This window comes from Mauremys mutica, chromosome 14 (assembly GCF_020497125.1).
Source record: "Mauremys mutica isolate MM-2020 ecotype Southern chromosome 14, ASM2049712v1, whole genome shotgun sequence".
NCBI lineage: Eukaryota > Metazoa > Chordata > Testudines > Geoemydidae > Mauremys > Mauremys mutica.
Window position 1 is genome coordinate 24,871,268 of NC_059085.1, and position 19,070 is coordinate 24,890,337.

Sequence of the window (19,070 nt, forward strand, 5' to 3'; positions counted from 1 at the left end):
GTCTTGAAGAGAGGTTTTCCCTCTCAGAACAATCCAGAGCTGAAAACACTTTTCAGTTCCCAAAAATAAATGACCACCAAACGCTTGCATTATTGAGCCCTTAAAAAAAAAGTGTTAATCCTGTTAATACTCTCATCCTAAGAATTCTATATACATTGTTACATTAGAACTACTTGGGGGTGGCATTGTAAAGTTTTAGTTTAAAAGTCTTGTTTAAACATAGGGTTTTGATATTTTAAATTTCTCACATTTCTTGTTTTTACAGTTCCTGACCTTCAGTACCTATCCCATGTCACTAGGAATTTCTCTCAGCCAAGAGAAAGATTCGTTGGTTTGAGAGTTACCTGGTAAGGATCATTCATTATATTATTGCCTAACTTTTTTCTCTGTTAATGAATGTGATTTATGCAAAACAGCTTAGTTGCACCATCTTAATAAACTGCATTAAAATGACCTACCTGAATTAACAATTTACAATCTGGTTTTTGTAGCAAACTTGTGCATCTTCTTATCTCTCCACCAAAACATTTTAATTTATTCTTTCACGGAAAAACTGCCTATAGTAGATTGATTATGAATAGATTTTTTCAAGTAAAAATCTGCTTTGTAAAATCATGAAAGTTCATCTTACACAGCTGGTATGTAAAATTGTATTAGAAATAAATCATTGTTTATTACTTTATCAGCAGATTGTTGATTTAAAAAAATCCATGAAACTCATGATTGGAGTTTGTTGTATTCATTTTATCACTTATTTTGTTTCTTGAACAAGTTCTATTGAAGATCTCTCATGCATATTATTAAGGGCGCTCTTCTGTTCTGTATTACTATGCGAACACCACCTACTTAAATCAATGGGGTTTTTCCATAATAGGTTATAGACCTGATTTTCCTCTCAGCTGTATCGGTGCAGTTCAAAAGTAACTGCTATTAACCCTTTGGGTTCACAATGGGGTAAAAAATAGTGTGAAATCAGAATCAGGCCCCAGGGTCCTAAATTTGGAAAAAAAGTCTTGCTTTGTATCCTATAACTAATTCTACAATTATTAACTGATTCTTAAATCCAAAATTCGGATGGCTTCCAGTTCAAAGTTGAATTCCTATTGTGTTACTTTCACATTACAATCATGGCACATGAATCTCCTATCAATTTTACACATGTGTAATCAGCACTAATTCTATGTACTTCAGCGGAGTTACACTGATTTATAACTGGTGAGAGGAGATTCAGGCCCATCAAAGCTTTTGACCTTGCACACACACATGCAGATGAGTAATTTTAGGGGTATGAATTGTCCCATTGAAGTTAATGGAACTACTTATGTGAGTAAAGTTAAGCACATACTTAAGTATTTCCAGGATTGGTGTCTGCATCTATAAAAGAAAAAAAACCCCAAATAATAAAAGTACACCAATGTGAGGATCTGAGCCACAGTTTTTAAAATTTGATAAAGAATGCTCTGTCCTGTCCTACATGATTAACTCAGACAAAATTACACTGATTTAAATCTGGAGTAACTCCACTGACTTCAGTGGAGCTACTTTGGATTTACACTGTTGTAAAATAAAGATACAGTCTGGCTTATTGAGTTTAGTGACTTCTATTGATGTCCATAAGATTTTTGCCTAAGTGAAAGAGTGGTGTAGGATTGGACCTTTGGCAACAAAAAAGGTACCAGTCAAATGGCTAAATAGCTCAGCAAAGGCTTGCCTTGTTTTCTAATGGCTTCATCATTTGGAATCGAAATGAAACCATTTCAGAGTTCAGTTATTTGTTGTAATTTTTAACTTACGGAGAACAGAAGGGAAAATTAAATACTATAACACACCTTGTAATTTTGGGGTTCATTGTAACCTATGATACTGCTGAGGAAGTTAAATATATTTACATAAACTCATATTCAGCTCTAATTAGCTAAACCTATCTTTCTCTTGACCATATTCCTTAGAGGTCATCACGTAAACCATTTAAATTGATAGCAATATTATGCACAAAGAAATTAATTTTACATTGTATACAATTTTTATTGTGACTTTATCTTATTTCAAAGTGCTTACTTTCTGATTTTGTGGATATTACTGACTGTGGATTACTTTTATTTTGGTTTTTACACAACAGTTATATTAGAAATTTGCTGTTTTATTCTTACCTTCTTAGTAAAAATCCTTTTATCACACAATGGGTAATTTATATCCATTACCAGCCCTTTCAATCCTTTTCAGTGGTGCTGTCAGTGCCTTTGGCACAGTAATGATTAATGTGATCTAATAATAGTGTGCCATTATATTACCTTAGTAAAACATGTACCAACATCCTATTCAGATCTACCAAATTCATAGCTTCCTATAATATTTTTGTTGAAAGACAGGATTACTATTTTTCAAAGCTGATTTTTTTCCCTTTAACATATTTAATGAAATTCACAATTCTTTGCCATGGTAATCTTTGTGCCTGTGTTTGGGCTTGATGGGTGAATTTTATATCATTCTGCATTATTATGATTTGTTAGGCAAACTGTTTGACATGTAAAGAAAGATACCAGTTACATTGTGTTGCTTTGTTAAAGGGCGCATTTTAAACATTCACCACCTTCTGGATATTTCCCTGGGTTTATAATAGGCGAGATCAGAGTTTGTAAGAATAAGCATTTGGTCTGAAATGTTATTTTTCTTTCTCCTCACTCTTACCCCAAACCACCAACCTAGCTCTCCTCACACTGCCCCACACACTATGGGAAGCAGATTCCAGTGTAACTCCCTGCCATTCTACCCAACAATATCAATTTTGCTACAATGACTTTGTTCTCACCTTCTTTTTTGGCAGATTCCTTGCCTCTTAGCAAAGAGTTACTCTGCAGATTAATTCCTGTGAGCTGGCAGTTGGAATCATGCAATGCTGTTTCTGGTTTTGGATTCAGCCATAATGCATCCATGCATTTTGACTCCAAAATCAGGTATTTCTATTTGCCAGAAGCTGAGAATGGGAGACAGGGGATGGATCACTTGATGATTACCTGCTCTGTTCATTCCCTCTGGGGCACCTGACATTGGCCACTGTCGGAAGACAGAATACTGGGCTTGATGGACCTTTGGTCTGACCCAATATGACCGTTCTGATGTTCTATTGCATGATCCTAGCCTCCAACTCTCAGATGTACTCTCAGGCCAAGAAACTGTCAAAGCAGAGGGCAAAGTCAAATGGCAAAAAATGTTGCTGGGTTGCTGGGTAGAGTGGCTTCAAGTTACACTGGGACCTGCCTCTAAACTCTGGGTAGTTTGCAACTGCATCCCAACTGTTTTTGAGTTAAATATTTTCTCTATGCAGGGTGTCAAATCAAAATTATTTTCTGGTGTTACTTTTTCTGAACATGTGATCCCTGTATGCTGGCTACAAGGTTCCTAGTCATAATGCTCTTTCTCATATAGGAGATAATCTTGGGATGTCTATTTCAGCGTGGTTTAAGAGTTTGGATAACATGCCATCTTTACAAAGCATCTTAAATCTTCATCACCCAGAGATATCATTATTGTAGACAGGGTGACATATACTTAACCAATTTCACAGTTAAATCTCAGTGGAACAGTATGTCCACATTTTAGCTCTACTTTGTGACATGGTGTTAAATGCATACGCTTTCACATTGTTTCATCACATCAATATAAATAATGAATGAGAAAAATATTTTAATCTTGTCAATAGCACCAATGTCTAAAAAGACCCAAAATACTTGTGCAGTTCTGTTTGGATTCCTTATTTGATTTAGGCTAAAAAGTACAGCAGTATATGATTTGAAATGTGCAATCAGCTTGAACAACGAAAAATATTTTCAATACAAATATATAAACTGTGTGACTCTTTACACATATTTTTAGTAAAAAAATTAGACTGTGATTGTTATATGTCACATAATAATATTACTTGCAGTATTTGTAATCATGTTATTCTCTGCTGCATTGGATGCAATTTTGTATCTTGATCATTTAAATAGAAGACATTCTCATCTGCTCTATAAAACTGATTCTTGGTGATATAATAGCAAGTCAGAAAAAAGAAAAATCATGAAACTTTTGTTTATCTTTGTATTTCAGGGTTTTCAAACAAGATGAAAAAACTGCTTCCCCATTTTAAATAATGAAGTAAATGTTTAATGTACAGTGAAACCTGCCCTAGAGGCCAGCCAAAAATCAGTTGACTAGCAGAAATTGACTTAAAGCTCAAACAAAATTGTACTGGCCAGGCCACTGAATGGTGCTACTAAAAGTTGTCCTATTTTCACTGGGTTAGAACAGTCAGGTTACATGTGCAGGTTACATTGTATTGTATTGCTTAAGTACTCATGAATCCTGAAGTTGTAGTAGTCATAGCGTCAAGTTCTAGGGTATGGCATAGTTTTCTTTTTCCAACAAAGAATTGAATTTTAAATAGAATATTTCTCCACCAGTCCTCCTTGAACTTCCCTCAATAGTCTTGATAGATTTTGCACTAGATAGTCCATGACCTAAAGCATTTTCAAATCTGCATCAATGTTTTCTCTGAAAATATTCTTGTTCCTTCCATTAAACATCCCAGCATTTAGTCCAGCAGGAGGCTCTATGAAAAGTCAATCGGGCAGTCTCTGGGACAAATGCATCAGTCCATTAAGGCAGCTTTGTGCCGATCTTCCTTTGAAAAGAAGCCTCAACAGCTCCAGCCAGTGAAGGCTTATTCTTCTTGAACAGGGGAATCCTAGGATCATGTAGAGCTACAGTAGTGACTCCTGTGCCACTCTTCTCATGGCATAGGGGATTCTGTCTGGTAGACAGAGCGGTGGGTAGGTAGGGCTTTTCTGCACTCTAGCAATCCTATTGGCAGTTAGTGCAGTATACTGCAGCCTTTAGGCTGTTCTAATCTACACCAGGGGACTGGCCCATCACTGCACTGGCTAAGGATCGAGGGCCGCAAAAGTAACCTAAAGCCACCTTTGCCTATTCTCTGTTCTTGCACTGAGTGCAGCGTGGCTGGACTACACAATCTAGCCCTATCACTTTACTTAGAATTGTTGTCTACATAGAAATAGACATGGACCAAGAGTGAAACCTTGAATTGAGCCCCTTTGTATTTCAGTGGAGAATAAGGTTTTGGATTCAAATCCTGGATACAAGCTTGATCTGCATCTTAGTTCCAGGTACAATCCATGCTGAGAATTTTTTTTTCCCCGTTTCACATTCTGATGTAACTGAAATCTTTGTGAAATATTCGCATAATGAATCTGGAGCCAAATTTACCTCAGATCCCAGTTCCAAAGCCTAAAGCATAAACCAGATCCTGCTTTAAGTCTAAATACTGATTCCTTAACAGGCAAATTTTGGTAGGATAAACAAAAAGAGGTGATCTCAAAACATGAAATGTACTGGGGCCTAATCCTTGAAAGAAAAAACAAAAAAGACTTTTTGTCTTTCTAAGGCTAAATTTATCTCATTTGATCAATGTTTATCTCACAGGACCAGTGAGGTCAATACCTATACCGGTAGCTTTAGCTCTTGGGTTTTACTTGCAGCACTGCCATTAACTCACTGTGCGACTTTAAGCATGAAACATACATTTTCCCCCATCTATAAGACGAGGATAATACCACTTATCAGCCACATAAGGGTCTTGCAATTTAATTGATGTTTGTGAAGTGTTTGAGATCTGTAGATGAAACTGTGAAAGTGGTTTGCTTTAGAAGTGTAAAATTAATCATTTTTACTTTTTCTCAACCTTTTCAAGCCTCAATGTAAGGCTTGATTTGACTTTTGAGCCATTGTTCCAACTGGGTCTTGGGTTAGCCAGTTTGGTTCATCTGTTCCTAATAATTTGCATAAAAGTATTGTCGGTATTGCTCTTCTGATAATCTGAACCTTTTTTTGTAGATCATGAATTACCATTGGAACCCCTCTCTCTAAAGAAGTGTACAATTTCTGCATGGGATGGAATTGGGCAGAAAACGCTGCTTTATTGCTCTATACACAAATTCTCCCTGTTAGAGTGGAACATTTTCATGAGTTTACTGTTCACCGAAATTTAATGGTTCGTTTTTTTGTTTTATCAAGTATGCCAATATCTTGCTGGTAAATTAGGCATGACTGTTCTACTGTAACAATGGCTGTTCATTAATCATTTATAATTACCACTGTTACCTCATCCAGTCGTGGTAAGATCATCTACCAGTGACCAACCCACATATTTCCTGTATATAGGAAATTCCTGTGTATTTCATATACCTATCTACTATCTGACAATGCAAATATTCTGTTCAAGTGGGCATACAAGTATAGTATACTTTTTCCAATATCAATGCATAAGAAGGTAAAAAGGAGGATAGGTGACGGTATGCAGCCTTTGGGTGCTCTGAAGAAGCAGAGTGGAGAAAGTGGCCTTTTCTTTCCCCCAGGGCTTTCATAGAGAGGAGCAGAAGCACATACAGCATTGCAGGCTACATCTTCACTCTGTCCTTGTTCCCCATCTTATCTTGGAAACATTCAGCCATACCCATCTTCAATCACATCAAAACCACCTCTTCACTTTTAGCTACCTAATGCACCCTCACATCTTCCTGCACCTTAGCTACTTCACACGTGAAGTTGGGGTTAACTGCCTAGCACTCACTCTCTTTTGATAGATCATGGAAACCGCAAACATGCTCTTATCTGCATTCAGTAGGCTCAAGGTAAGGTACCTTTGAAATAACATGCATTCTGATTTTTTCCCTGTTTAGCTTTCTTAGCCACTTATTGTACGCTGCTGGTGATCTTGTATTTCCACCACTCAAATTAATTTTAACCACTCTTTTAGATAAGCAGATAATCTGAACAAGCTTATTACTGTATGATAGAGCAAACAAAGGGAAATGTTGCACACCTGCAAAATACAGCCTTACCTAAGAATAGCAGAGGGAAGCTAAGCTAGTTAACAATTCCTTCTTGACATTTGTTAAAAAATACTAGAGATTTTTAAATTACCTCCTTGAAGATAGCATGTGATGCCTGCCGCTGGGGTAGTTTATGCCCTCCTCATCCTCCCCTTTATCTCCCCCTCCTGTTGCTAAAGGAGATCCATTTTGGCCTTGGCCTTGTATTCTGTGTAGTGGTCTGATCTAACTCTTGTTGAAGACAATGCATCTTTCTGTTGACTCCTGTGGGGGTTGGAGCCTGCCCTACAGCTCAAGTTCTCCTAGCAGCTACTACAACTGCTGTTCCTTTAAAAATATTTTAGAATAAAAACATTCCTCCAGTTTTTAACCCAGATTGCTAATACTGTATTGTTTCCACAATACACTTTATATTTCTTCCCATATATAGGTTTTGTTTTTTGTCTTTTCGGTTTTTTTTTTGTTAAAAATAAAAATAAAGAATTTGGAGAAACAGCATTCTCCCCATTCTGCCGAAGTTTACTGTTTTTCTGATATGAAATTCTGCTCAGAGATTGCCGCACAATCCTGACTTAAAACTAGAGCTGATAAGAAAAACAAATTCAAAACTGCAAATGTGACATCTGTCCACCTATAGACTACTTGCCTGGGATTTGGTGGTGGTTTTCTCTGGGGGTAGCCAACAATCTGCAGGGGTAGATTGATCTGCTGAATCAATAATCATCACCCTTTTCTTTCCTCTCCCAAACTCTTGTATATGACAATTAAAAAAAAACCTGAATGTATTTGTGCAAAAATAGAGCACATATAATTCCTCTCTTAACAGTTATCTCAAACCCTGGTCTCAATTGACAGTATCCTCGCTGGAAAACACTGCAGGAGTCCCCCACTCTTTCCCCAGTGCATAACTGAAAAGTGCATAGCTGACCAAGTATGCCAAAGCTGTGGAAAGGCAGAAAATGGCAAGGCTTGAATATATCCCAACAAAACTAAACACACATTGCAGCCCTGCTTTATATTTTAGAGTGCAAGATTTTACTTTTTCAATAACTACTGTATTTTGATAATAGGCATCAAGTGGTTGCTATGTGATACACAACAGTGTTTTTCATGAACTTTTGGCTGCTGAATAAGCCCAGCAAATATGGGTTGTTACCCTTTTAGTTTTCTGGGTCAATTCGTTTTGCACAAAGGAAGGAATGATAATTTGAGTTGTAGGCAGAGAATCTTTTCTACACATTGGGAAAAATGAAAGCTGTTTTTATGTGATTTTTTTTTTAGAATTGTAATTCCTTATATAGTTACAGATAATTATCTTATTACTAAAAGCAACTAAGAAGCTTGTCGCAGAGTCCTGCCGTCAAAATATTTTTGATTTGTAGCTGTGAACTCTGGGGAAAAGTGGCGCTTCTTAAATGTAATTAAATAAATAAAAATATTTTTGGGACTTAGTTGCCACCAAAGGAGGATGATCAGTGCCTTCCCTTACATCAGTCAGGCTGGTGCAGGGGCCAGTTACAGGGCCAGATATTTGTGTCCTCTGATCTGCTACCTTTTCACTCTAAATGTTCAGCCCCTCTCCGTTCCTCTGAGTTGAAGAGATGGCAAATATTATCTCTGTTATTCTGGTGGCTTACCTTTGGAGTGCAGCAGCTTATATGAATTCACACAGCAAGTCAAGGAGTTTCTCTTTAGCAGAAACTATAGGCTAATACAGTGAGGCTTTGGAAAGTGGGCAGATGAGCAAGAGAAGCCATCAGTGTAACATGTGTACAATTGTATGGTGTTGACTCTGGGAGCTTCAAGGTGTGTATGCTGTGATTTCTGTCCTCTCTTGTGCCTTTGAATGTGATTGGCCATCAGGAGTTCAGCAGTGAGAGAGACTCCCTGTGATAGATGCCTTAAAAACACAAACAAGTCCTGTTTTCTTTTTCTGGGTTTTCACTACCTAAGAGAGGTTTCCCACACCCTCGTCTACCACCACTAAAGAAACAGCTCAATAGCAGTCTCTGGAAAGGCTCCATTTGATGCTCTCTTTCTTCCAATCTCAGCTGAATCTCACTGAATTGTTTGCTGCAATGGCCAATTGATGTAAATTGATATAGTCCATTAAACTCAATGGACCTACACAATTTTACAACAGCTGAAGATCTGGCCTCAAATTCCTTATTTTCTGTTTAGAAGATTTTTTTTTCTCAAACTTTTCCTCTTTTCACACTTATGCAACAGTCCCTCTCAGGAGGAACAGTTTGAGTCTCTCTAGCTTGCTCAGTGCATTTCCTCCCAAAGCAAACAAGTGAACTAAATTAATGATGGATCTGGGGTTGTAATGTAACAACAGTCTAGGATGGAGATTCTCTATTTCTCCCTCTCTTTCAGTCAGAGCAGCTTCTCCTCTTCAATCAATCTCAAAGGTACCTAACAGTTCCTTTTGGTTAGACTCATAGTTACCACAGTTTGGAGATTTGACCTTGGTCCTTTTTCTTTTTGATAGCAAACTCTATCTAAGTAAAAACTTGAAATCATGATGATACCGGCTGCTTCTTCAGAGAGAGGGAAAGTGTTTCTCCTGGCGGTTAATTTATCTGTTTTTCTCTTCTTGAGGAGCTCTCTAAAGAGCTCAATATTTGTGGTTGGAGTAGTCTTTACTCTCAAAGTTATATCAGACACAAAGCCTCCAGTCTGCAGTAAAGATTAGGGGTATTTTTTCTAGTTCAGTGGCCACCTCTTTGCCTGAAAAAGGGGACAAAAGGTTTGTATCTATGGAGGACTTGAGATGCTTTTTTTAATATTCACTTGGTTATATGAATTAATGACTGTGGGTCTGACTCTTGACCCTTAATGTAGTCACTGACCTTTGCTTTCCCAGTTTGGAGAATGATGTTGATATACCTTGCAAGAACATTTATATTGGCTCTTTCTTTTATTTTTGCTTCGTCTCACTGCCGAAATGGTGTTACTTAGAAGCTGTTTTTCTTGCTGATAACCAAGGTGATTTAGTCGCCCCCATGTCCCATGCGGCTTTAGATAGGCATTTTTGGGCATTATACAGTGCATATAGTAGGAGAAACATTGTCCTCCATATGTCTCAGTTTTGCTGGTTCTCAGAGATTTACAGTATATAAATGGTGTTCTGGCCCTTTAAGAATAAAAGGTTCCAGAAGACCCCATTCCAGGTGTTGGAATGAATAAAGACCCAGAAAATGGTCTGGTAGCAGAAGGGAAGAAGTGGTCCTGGATAATTAGGAGTTGTATGTGAGAGAAACGCCCCCATGCATCATTCCTTTTAAGGGCCTGCGAAGAGGAGCCCTGGACTGTAGGGTGGGGCAGGGCTCCCCTCTCTTTCAGCTAATTGGGATGAGTTCTCTGGAGAAGGGCTGTATGGAGACTGCATGCTCTTTCAGACCAGGAGAGACTCTGAAGGAGAAGAAAGCCAGAGCTGGAGGGCTAAGTTCTAGCCAGAAAGGACTGGGACCGGTGGCTTTGCGGGGGAGCAGACTGACAGAGGAAGAGCTTTGGGTGTGGCAGAAGAATCATCACTAAGTATGAACTGTTGAATTATGATTATGGACTTTATACTGGAGACTCATGGAGGAGTGTTTGGACTCTTTTGTGATTAAGGACTCTGAGGACTGCGTGAACTTTATTTGATATTAAACCAGCCCTGGTAAGGATGCTGTGAGCCACACAGAGACTGTAGCCAGCAAGAGGGGAGGGTGCCTGAAAAAGGACCCCTGGCCATTAGAGTTAGTGACCACCCTGCTACACATTGGAAGAGAAGTAAATTAGGGCATAGGGGAATTAAAATGATGGCTCATGATAGGCTGCAGCCTGCCTGCCTGACTTACTCATCATTCTGCATGGGTATAACTGAGTCACAGTGAAATAATGATCAGGTAATAAATTCCTTTTTTGTTAATTAATTTATTTTTAATTATGCATTTACTCTGTTCTGTCATGCTCATTTTAAAAAGATTTTAAGATCATTAAAAAAATCCTTGTGTTAAGAAAAATATCCCCAAAATATTTTATTCAAACATTTTACTAAATTATGTGCATATTGGGTAACGATGTTTACTTTTACATTGTGTCCTTTTATCCATAACTTGCTATCTTTCATACAATGGTGTTATGGGCATGCTGCTGTGGTGTCTTTAGATGGCTTCTTTTATATAGTCTTATGGATCAGAAGTGCAGTGCAATGGTGCTTAGCACTGTTCACATAGCATGACATGGACCCTGCCCTGAGGAGCTTTCCATTCTAAGGTCCTGATCCTCCAATCAGGCAGCCCCTGGAATTCCATGGGGCTTGGCTGCACAGGTCTGCCAGCCGGTTTCAGTGTGCTGGATTGGGGCTTCATTTAAGACAAGATGCAGCAAGTCAGTGTGACAAGCAATAGGTGTCAGAGGGGAGGGAGCCCGGGTAAGGGTAGCTGCAATAAATTAGGCTAACAATTGGCCAGACAAAGCCAATTGACAAAGCTCATCGAATTACCATTTTGGATCATACCAGCGGGCCATCTAGTACAGCATCTAGTCATTGAAAGTGGCCAGGAGAAGCAGATTCAGACGAAGGTTCAAAAAAACCTGCAGTTAGCAATTATGGGATAATCTGTGCCCAAGGAAAATTTCCTTCCAACCCCCAGTAGTTAGAGGCTGGTTACACACCCAGTGTGCATAGCTAGATGGCTCCAAATTGAGTAAAAGAGCTGGGGAGGATTTTATTTTCTTTTGCTTTGAAATACATAAAAATCAGCTTTATTTAACGAATAGAAGATTCAAGGATTTGATGCCTGGATGAAGACTTATAATTGATGGAATAGTACTTTGGCTTAATCACTTCTCATCAGAAACTTGTTTGACCTATAGTCACCTTCCTTCTTCTAAGCTTAGATTTCTCTGTTATAAAACTTCTCAAGATTCTACAATGGCAACATTTAATGTATGTTTTTTTAAATGCAGGTGCATCTTGTAGGGCAAGAGAGAAACCTTTCTCCTTGTACACAGTACATATATGATTTATCAAACATATTGTATTACTCTGTCTTTACAGTAAAACATACTATGGATTGGAATGATTATCTGCGCAGGATTAGGAACTCTGATATTCCATTTTATGTTTGAGAAGAGGATTACTATACAGATAATGTACAGATAATGTACTTTTAGTGAAGTATTTCAGTTTTAAGGACAGCAAAAACAACCAACCTTAGAAAGGAAAACCTTAGAAAGGAACCTTAAAAGGAAAAGGATCTGGTAATGAACAATAGCAGTCAATTGACCTCTTGTATAGTAACCCAAAGATAGCATCAGTAATATACCATTTTATATTTATTGAACAATATTTTTTTTCAGTCATCTGGAATGATCATTTGATTAAAAAAATTATCCACTGTAAATGCTGAATACCTGGAAGTTCACGAATTTTATCACGTTTGATTCGCAGCATTAAATGCCAACATCTCATTTAAATAAGGAACATCTGTACATTATTATTTTGGGATTTTTCATCTGTTGATTTAGAAATCTGAGGCTTTTATGAGCCTTTGCATGCAGATTTGTGTGTTACCTACATACATGATTTGTCAATAACAAAGAAATAGTCATAAAAATACTGTCTGGTGGTTTTGTGATTAAGGCAACAAATACATTGTATATGCAAAGGGTTGTAATGTGCATTGCATTTGATTTTAGGTGTGGCAGTTGCAGCTTGATTTCATAACAGTGGGAATAACATGACAGTTCAAAAGCACAGTGAGAAGATTATGATTTTTACACATAGCAATGTAAATTCTTAAAATAACAATGTAATTTTTTTACATTCCTTACTGTATCTCAGGATAATCCAATTTAGAACAATTTATTCTGAAGAGGTATGGTAAAAATAGAAGTTATATCATTATTGAGAATGGGATAATACATTATTTTTTATGAGTGAGTTACGAAGATGTACAACTCGGTTGGGACTTAGGATAAACATAATATTCCTTAATTAATCCATTATCCTATGGTACATAGGTGCCATTTTTATACTTTAAAATGAAATATGTTTTAAAAAAGGTAATTGCTGCTTTTTTATACTAAAAAGCTTTTTTCTCTAAAATCATAAAAATGTATAATCAAATTCACCAAATAGTATTAATGAATTAAGCATGTAAATTGAACGCAGAGTTTTAAAATAGAGGGTCATCATCTTCTGGCAGTCAGATATGAACATATTCTTTAGCCCAAATATATCAGTACTTATGGATGCAATTCATCCAGATGTGGAGGCTAGCAAAAGGCCCTAAGTGGTTGAGCAGCAATATAGGACCGCCTGTGGAGCCCCTACATGTCTCAGAAAAAGTTGCCATTCAGGCACCCCAAAGTGCAACACTGGGGGCAGGTCAGGCATGAAGTCTTTTGCACCAGCTTATGCAGGTCTGGAACAGATGTTTTCTGTGGCACATTGGATGGACTGATAGATACCACTATGTGTTATTTAGCCAGGGAGCCCCGCAACAGCCTCTGTGCCACATTTAAGTGGAACAGAGGGCTTGGTGCTGGATCCCCACATCTAGAGTGGGGAGGCAGGGCTGCAGATTCACTTTTACATTAAATCATTTGCTCCAGGACTCTGTGCCATTTGTTCCACTTTGGTTCTGGATATGGGTAAATAATGCATTAAAAAATGCCCGGCACTCTATCTGCATACAACCAGAGCTCTCAGGCTGTATGCACAGAGGAGTTGGTGTCACCCTTGTAATAATAATATTTTGTATTTTTGGTGGAGGATCTGCAAGATCTTTCATTTGTTAATGAATTAAGCCACACAACACTCCTCTTAGCTAGGTAGGTATTATTACTCCCATTTTTTAGAGAAGGTTATGTGGGACATCTGGGCAGAGCTAGGAACGGAACCCAGATCTCTTGCCTCCTGCTCCTCTGACCTATCCATAAGACAAGTCTCTCCACAAAATAGCCGTTTGATTCTGTAAGTGGGGAACCCATTTTTCAAATGTAAGCACCTTAACATGATAGTCAAATCCTACATTTAGATGCTGAAAAAACTATTTAGAGCCTTTTGAAGTATATAGGAGTCTCCCAGTATCAGGCCCATAAATGTGATATATTTTATATGCCCACAGGCAGTTGGATATTTGAGGCATCTGTTTGAAAATTGGGCTCTGAATATATTATGATGATATGATTTTATATTTAGGGTCTCTCTCATTAAAGTTTGTAAATTTGATAGCCCCTCACAGGATCTAGTGTTTGCTATAATACATTAAAATAAGAATACACCTAAGACAATACAAAGCCAAATGTTATTAGTAAAAAGAGAATCAAATTAGAGACCTTTATTTTGTATTAAAGGCATTAAATGCAATACAAATCTGCAAAATACAAAGAAATTTACTTTTCTGCTGCCTCAGCATCAAGAGACTAGCATTCCTTTTCTCCGTGTATCTGTGTCACCGGGTTATTTCTTCTTCTGTTTAGTCATATAACAGAATGTGTTGAGGCATATTATCCTCAACTTGTGTAGCAGTCTACAAATACTGATTGCTGTTTGAGCTTGTTATGGAAAAGTATTGCCCTGTGGATTGAGAAAATGACCAACAGTGGACTATAATCTTTGAAGCTGAGAGTAAAATTGCCAACTAGAGGTCATTTTTCAAACCAAGGGGCAATAGTTTGCAACTATAAACTGAATATTGCAGTCAGTATATGTTTTATTAAACCATTTAAGAAACTTGGGAGCCGTTTCATTTAAACTTCCTGCTTGATGTGGCTCAGAGAACAGGCCCAGGGCAGCTCGCAAAAGAGGCCTACTGTACTCTGTATAATAAATATAGTGTATCCTCAGTAATGTATAATAATAATTATGAAAGCTCTGGGCATTAATGGCTAAGAGCTATATGCTGCTATCATTCTACATCTGCAGCACCCATTCAAGTAAATGGAAATTTTCTAAAGAAATCAATGTCAGGCACTGTTTCATAATGCTATGATAACCCAAGGCCAAACTATCTGTAAAAAGCCCTGGATCATTATTTCAATTGTAGGCTAAATACTTACAGTGAAAATACCTTCCTCACTCCCTCATCTCCTTTTGTTGTTCTCAATCTCTGTTGAAGTACACACAACGTTGTGCATTGTATGGCCCTCATATAGGGAGCGTTGGCCACTTTCTTAGTCGATAAGAGAGTCTCCCTTCTGAAAATCCTATTTATCTGACAATTCCATACATAGAGAGCCAGACTGAAGCCTTCATCCTCCCTCTTTCAGTCCATCTTGCATACCTGTAGTGAAGCCAGACATATTGCAACATGAGAGCCCTGGTGCAGCCGACAGCTGATTCTCTATCTCTCTACTGTAAAAGGTTTGGCATTGCTGCCCATCAGCATAATATCTAAGTACCATCCACCTTCAACAGATTGGCAGTAGTAAATTCCCTCATGGACTTTCTGAAGTCTCTGGCTCTTTTCATTGTGGGTTCTAAAAAGTGCCATGAGGAGTGTTAGCCTTCCCAAAAGGGGTGGGGCGGAGAGGAAGGAGGACGATGGTGCCGTGGCTCTATTCTTCCCAGAGCACCAGTCAACAAATCTGAGATCAGTGAAGTCTTGTTGTCTCACCCAGGGTGGCATAACTGTTACTCCCCAAGACCCTGTGGTGAAATTATAGCTGGATTAGATAGAATTCCTCCTGGGACACTTCCATAGCCCCCTCATCTGCCTTTGGCTTCTACCCAGGATCCAACCCATATAATTTCCATTTTATTAGGTCTCCAGGCACAGCTCATAGACTGGATAAGTTTCATTGGCTGAAGCAGGACATATGTCCAAACAGATACTCTTACATTTTTGGCCTAATTTTTAAATGCATTACACAAAATATGTGTACAATATGCACAAACCTGCATAGTTTGTGAGGTGAATCATCACAATTGTGCATGCAAATTGTGCATGGAAATGACAATATAAGTATCTTCTGTTACTTTATTTACACATGCAATTGCAGCTATAGGATGTGCAAATTAGATGCAAATTTGGTTTTTGTACTTTGTGCTTTTAAAATCAAATCCTATATGTGTATGTGTACGTCTCTGTGTATATACGTGTGTGTGTGTGTAGATATATAAAAAAATAGACGCAGAGTCATAATTTTCTCACAAACATAATTTTTAAGGTCTATTTAAAATAAAGGTGATGGATTAGAATAATAAAAATCAGAGCAGCAAAAGACCTATTATGCATCTATTCCACCTTGTTGATGGAATTGTTCCCTAGAAGGTATTTGCTTGTGCTTTTTCCACACTAGGTTTAAATGTCCCAAGGTTTGAGGTTCCAACTACTTAACTTCCATAGTCTACAGAAAACATTTTCAGGAACTTTCTCTTGAAATCCTTTAAGTCCCCGATTTATCTTACTACTTTTAGTGATAACCCATTGAACCACCCTGAACAATTCCTTTCTTCTTATACATGGTTATTATAAAATCCTTTGTCATTGATCAGGATTTTTGTCTCTCTTTTGTCTTAGTTGACGTAATTTTTCTAAAGCTCTGTTAAACATCAAAGGAGTGGGCAAAATGAACGTGAGACCAAGAATTTATGGTGGTATATTTTTATATATAATCTATTCTTATTTTATTTATTTCTATGTCAGTGTCACTCTTGAGCCCCAGCCCTGTTGTGCAAGGTACTGTACAAATGTAACTAATCTCATTTTTGCCAATGTTTAAATATACATATATAGTATGGATCACTAGTTCTATAACATGGTTTTTTTTATAAATAATAGTACATTTTGAACAATAGCTATTAATATTAAGGGATGACAGAACAAAAACTCATATTGCCAGATAGCCTTAAATAGAATGTGTGTTTAATAAACAGAGACACATGAAATACTGGGATATAGTGGGATAATACTCAGTGCGCAGCAATGTGGCAACAGGGTAAAGAGACTGAGGATGAAAATTATCAAATTCTGCTCCCAGTCATTGGCCTTACTTGTACATGCATGTCTCAGGCCAGCTGTGCACTTCTCTACACATTCTGCTCCTCTTTTCCTCTCTCTCCTCCAACCTTACCATGCAGGAAGAGAGAGAGAGACAGATTGGGCCGGGTCTGTCTGCAACACACTTGGTAATTCCTGGAGGCTTTTGGTTTTGCTTGTATTACAGCTATGCCTAGCACTCCAACCAAGCTTTGAGCTAAGTGCTGTATATGTAGTGAGAGACAGTACTTGCCCCGAAGAGCTTACTGTCTAAGTAGACAAGACAGACAAAAGGTTAGAGGGGAAAGAGACACAGACAGATGAAGGTCAATCAGCACGTGTCCAAGTTCACAGAGCCAGGTCAATGGCAGAGCAGGAGTAGAACTCAACTCTCATTAGTCACAGTTCCACGGCCCTATCCTCTGGACCTCTTTTGTCCCTTCATTTCCTCCTACTCTAGTTTAACTGGGGCCAGGGCCGGTGCAACCATTAGGAAAACTAGGCGGCTGCCTAGGGCGCCAAGATTTGAGGGCGCCAAAAAGCGGTGCCCAAAATGTCTGGGATTCTCACCCGGCGCTGCGGCTTTGATCAGCTCTGGCAGGGAAGTGATGTCATTCCTCCTCTGGCCGCCAGGGGTGCTGCACTGCTCCCTGCTGCTCTTCTCCAGGGCCCCCACTTCTGCTCAGCCCCGCCCCGCCCCCACTCCCCTGAGCTCTGCAGCAGGGTCGGGCCTGCACTCACCGGCGGGGGGAAGTGCAGAGACCCGGCCCCAGCCGTGCTGCCGGTGAGTGCTGGGGGGTGGTTCCCCCCTGCCCTCAAAGCCAGCCCCACACCCCCCTGAAGCCTTCCCCCCCACGGAAGCCTGGGGCGCCCCTGCACCCGCGAGGACCCTTCCCCTCCGGAGGCCGGGGGCACCACACCCCCTCCCCCCGCAACGGGGCGGCGTAGGGCCCCAGAATATCTAGGGACGGCCCTGGTACCCGCCACCCTGCCCACAGCCAGCCCCTGCGGCACCCCCTGCCCTGCCTCCAGCCAGCCCCACACCCCCTGTCTCCAGCCAGCCCCTGCTGCACCTCTGCCCTGCCTCCAGCCAGCCCCACACCCCCTGTCTCCAGCCAGCCCCTGCCGCACCCCCTTCCCTGCCTCCAGCCAGCCCCACACCCCCTGCCTCCAGCCAGCCCCTGCTGCACCCCCTGCCCTGCCTCCAGCCAGCCCCTGCGGCACCCCCTGCCCTGCCTCCAGCCAGCCCCTGCGGCACCCCCTTCCCTGCCTCCAGCCAGCCCCACACCCCCTGTCTCCAGCCAGCCCCTGCTGCACCCTCTGCCCTGCCTCCAGCCAGCCCCACGCCCCCTGTCTCCAGCCAGCCCCTGCTGCACCCCCTGCCCTGCCTCCAGCCAGCCCCACGCCCCCTGTCTCTAGCCAGCCCCTGCTGGACCCCTGCCCTGCCTCCAGCCAGCCCCACACCCCCTGTCTCCAGCCAGCCCCACACCCACTGCCCTGCTCACAGCCAGCCCCTGCTGCACCCCCTGCCCTGTCTCCAGCCAGCCCCATGCCCCCTGTCTCCAGCCAGCCCCTGCGGCACCCCCTGCCCTGCCTCCAGCCAGCCCCACACCCCCTGTCTCCAGCCAGCCCCATGCCCCCTGTCTCCAGCCAGCCCCTGCGGCACCCCCTGCCCTGCCTCCAGCCAGCCCCACACCCCCTGCCTCCAGCCAGTCCCTGCTGCACCCCCTTCCCTGCCTCCATCCAGCCCCACGCCCCCTGTCTCCAGCCAGACCCTGCCACACTCCCTGCCCTGCCCGCAGCCAGCACCACACCCCCTGTCTCCAGCCAACCCCACACCCACTGCCCTGCTCACAGCCAGCCCCGCATCCCCTGTCTCCAGCCAACCCCTGCCACACCACCTCCCCTGCGTCCAGCCAGCCCCACGACCCCTGCCCTGCCTCCAGGCCCGCACCTCCTGCCCGCAGCCAGCCCCGCACCCCCTTGTCTCCAGCCAACCCCTGCCTCACCCCCATGCCCAAAGCCAGCCAGCCCCACACCCTGTCAGGTTATTCATTTATTTTCATTAAATATGTAGACTAAATAATGAAATTAATAAATTTTCAAGCTGAACATGTATTAATTCTAATGAACAATGCTATATTATGCAGTATTCATTTCTGAAAGTTTATAATCGATGCTCTGGGGGAGGGGTGGG

General features: G+C 40.7%; 1 protein-coding gene across 3 annotated transcripts in view; it reads left to right on the forward strand.

Annotated features, from left to right (window-relative positions):
• Positions 1–305: 305 nt before the first annotated feature.
• Positions 306–19,070, forward strand: part of ZNF536 (zinc finger protein 536) — a 349,438-nt gene continuing 330,673 nt past the window's right edge. For all 3 annotated transcript variants that reach the window (XM_044986775.1, XM_044986776.1, XM_044986777.1), the window contains exon 1: positions 306–347. The gene's annotated coding sequence lies outside the window, so the exon portion shown is untranslated. The remainder of the gene's footprint in view (positions 348–19,070) is intronic.